Here is a 3,697-nt window from a genome sequence, read left to right on the forward strand (position 1 = left end):
TTCTCTCCAGGTTATCGCAGAGAGTGTGGATCAACAGAATGCTGACCCTGAACACTAAGATCTCCGTGTACCGTGCATGCGTGCTAAGGTCTCTCCAGTACGCCATTGAAACCAAGACTCGAAACTTGCCTCTGGCAAAAGGTCGATCGGATGGCCACATCTCCGCTTCAGTGATGTTTGCAAGCGCGACATGAAAGTCCTTGACATAGATGTCAACACCTGGGAATAGCTCGCTTTAGACAGGTCCAGCTGGCGACATGCTCTGTTTACTGGTCTGAAAGCTGGCGAGGACAAGCTACGCTTGCTAGCTGACGAAAAGCGATCGCAGAGGAAAACGAAGCAGCTTCAACCCACACCAGACTCTACCTTTAAGAGGAGCAAGTGCAGCAAGGACTGCCACTCCCGTGTTGGGCTACATATCCACAGCAGACTCTGCACAATCACCAACCAGGACATCTTTCATAGGCGCACTTCCATCGTCTCTCGAGACTAACGGATGCCAGCCAATCATTATGGGGAGACCATATGGTTTGAGAGGAAGGTTTTATCGTTTTTGCTCTCTCTCTCTCTCTCTCTCTCTCTCTCTCTCTCTCTCTCTCTCTCTCTCTCTATATATATATATATATATATATATATATATATATATATATATAGAGAGAGAGAGAGAGAGAGAGAGAGAGAGAGAGAGATTTAAATGTATGCTTTTAATTGTACCAGATTTATGCTAGTGAAGTATTTAAGACCGTTAAGACCATAAAATTGCATAGAATAGTATGTGGTTTATTGTGCTCGGTTCATTGAAATATGTTTCTGGTGCACAATGGTTATATTATAGGGCGGTGGACTTCATTTCAGTCATACAATATATTCTTCTTATAGTTCCCCTGAATAGATTGCACATTGCTGAGCGAATTTGGGTTTCTATAGTATTCATTTTTATCTAGCACTATAAATTAAACATATCACTGACATAACATTTATTCCTAGCCTCTCATTGCTTTCTTAAGCGACGTAAAGGTCAATGGAATTAATCCATAGGTTTTTTCGGTCTCTATATGGCTTTGTTTATAAGCAGAATTAATGAAGCCTGAAACCTATTTGGGCAAACCATTACAAGTGCCGACTGAAGAAGTTATTTGTTGGTGGTTTATCACAAATAAATTAGTCAGCAGGCAATTATATCTGTGATATATAATTTTGCTGAATATATTTATAACCAACTTAAAATATTAAAACTTAGACTAGTATTTCTAATACGATTTAAAAGAATATCAAAAACTCAAACTAGTATTTCAAGTCCAGTATAAAATACTCAAACTAGTCTTTCCAATCCGATATCAAATACTCCTCTTTATTCCAGTCCTATATCTGACACTTTATAAACACATTTGAGTAGCTAATGACAAATGACTTTCATCACCCTGGGTCAGATATTTTACTTTCAGTGAAGAGTATTTTCCTCTTTCTCTCTGAATGACTTAATGGAAACAATTCGGTATCAATTAATCAGTCAGTCAGTCAATCAAGCAAGGAATATATATATATATATATATATATATATATATATATATATATATATATATATATATATATATATACACACATATATATATATATATATATATATATATATATATATATATATATATATATATATATATATATATATATATATATATATATATATATCTGTCCACGCTTAATTCCGTCTGTTATCTAAACTTACTTTATATTTTGTCAAGTGCATTTTCTGGGCCATATAGTACTATATCCTCTTTATTGTCTTTGAATTCCATTATCCAATCACAGTTTTTAATGTTGAAATGTCACATATAATATTTCTAAACTCCCTCCACCCACCAATATCATTGTTTAATGTTAGTTACAGTACCCAAACAGGATTTTATTTTGTTAGCTAGGATCTTGCTAAATAGGTTCCTATCAGTATTTAGGAGAGAGATTGGTATCCAGTTCCTGAAATGTTTATAGTTCCCTTTTTGCTCTATATGTCAATGTAATTAAACACACTCCATTTTCCGTCATTTCGTTTTGTAGAAAGATATTTTTATAAACAAACTCTAGTATGGGGATTAAAAGAGTTAGAATAATAACATAGAAGCCTGACAATAAGACGTCAGAACCAGGTGATTGACCTTTATGAAATTGATTGATTGTCGTTTCTGTTTTATCTGATGATATAAACGTTTCTCACTGAAACATAGAGTCTTGTGAAATTTGCAAAAACTTTATTGTTCTACATTATTTGATATCTCATCCTGCGTATTATACAAATCATTATAATAACTGTACATTTCTTTCAATACATTTCCATGATTATTTCAAATAACGCTTTTTCCAATTTACTCGGTATATATTCTTTATTTCCTCCTCTTTTTTCTTCTTTACGATGCATCCCCCTTGCTTTACTTATAGAAATACATTTTCCAGCCTTTATCTTTGTTCCTAATTATTTCTAATTTGTATTGGCTCATATTTTCTTCAAGCTTCTATTTTTTTCTTAATCGGTTTGTACGATACTGTTTATCTTATGACATCTTCTTTCACATCCCCTTCTTTAGTTCTGTTTGACTGTTCAATACTTTTTAGTTGTTTTAATTTCCCCTTTAAGTTCCCCTCACTGTTTTAATATATTAATGTTCCTTATTTAAATACGATTTATAATATTTCCTTTATTATTATTCAATTCTCGGATTAATTAGGTATCTTCCAAAACCGGTGACTGCATTTTCTTCTGTTCTCTGTGTTTAGTACTACATTTGTAACATTGGGGTCTGAAATGTCCACTTTTCAATGGCTCTTTTTATCATTAATTTATTTCCTAGTTCTGATGGATAAAATTTATCAAGGCCACATTTACAATTACATATTTGTAAGTATATTCTTTCTTGGTCAGATAAAATGTTTTATATGAATTTGTAATTTTTTTTATACCAATAAATTTATCTATTTGATTCGCAGTGTTGGTATCAGCAGCAAGACATTAATAGCAATAACGAACCAGAATAATAGAAGGAATAGTGCTTCTATGACGTTCGAAGAGGTGTCAAAATTGGCAACGTTAGTAGAGGTGGTATAAAGATAATATGTAGATAATTTACTTGTAAACGTTAGAAAGGTAGCAATAATGGTAATACTTGAGGTACCGAGAGAAGATTTCATTTAGTGGTTGCAGAATTGGCCGTGGTAGTAATAGGTGGTACTTGTAGGAAGAGGAGCAGATAGAACAATGAATTGGTTGATGATAACGGCACTTTTAACTTATTATTGGCTATAGCAAGCCATGGAATTGAAGAAAAGTGACCTTAACAGCTAAACAGCGGAAATGGACTGTCCTGGACTGGTATTCAACAAGTGACCCTTGGATTACGTGTCCAACTTTCTACTAACTGATCTACCGATCGATCGATCGATCGATAGATAGATTGATAGATAGATTGAACAGCAATCCAAATACTCTGGTTATTGAATTTGAATAAATAAACTGAGATACATGTATGTAACCATCATAATCTTCACTCCGACTTTTATCCTTATTAATGCTTCCGTGTTAGTTTATTTATCTACCTTAGTTAACATAAGCAAAGAAAGCTGTAAACATATCGCAGTAGATGTCCTTGAACTAATATTGTTTTCAGTAACAAACTTAAGCCAGGTATGGTTGACTATTGATAACCTT

Source organism: Sinohyriopsis cumingii, chromosome 14 (assembly GCF_028554795.1).
Source record: "Sinohyriopsis cumingii isolate HCF-2022 chromosome 14, ASM2855479v2, whole genome shotgun sequence".
Taxonomy (NCBI): Eukaryota; Metazoa; Mollusca; class Bivalvia; order Unionida; family Unionidae; genus Sinohyriopsis; species Sinohyriopsis cumingii.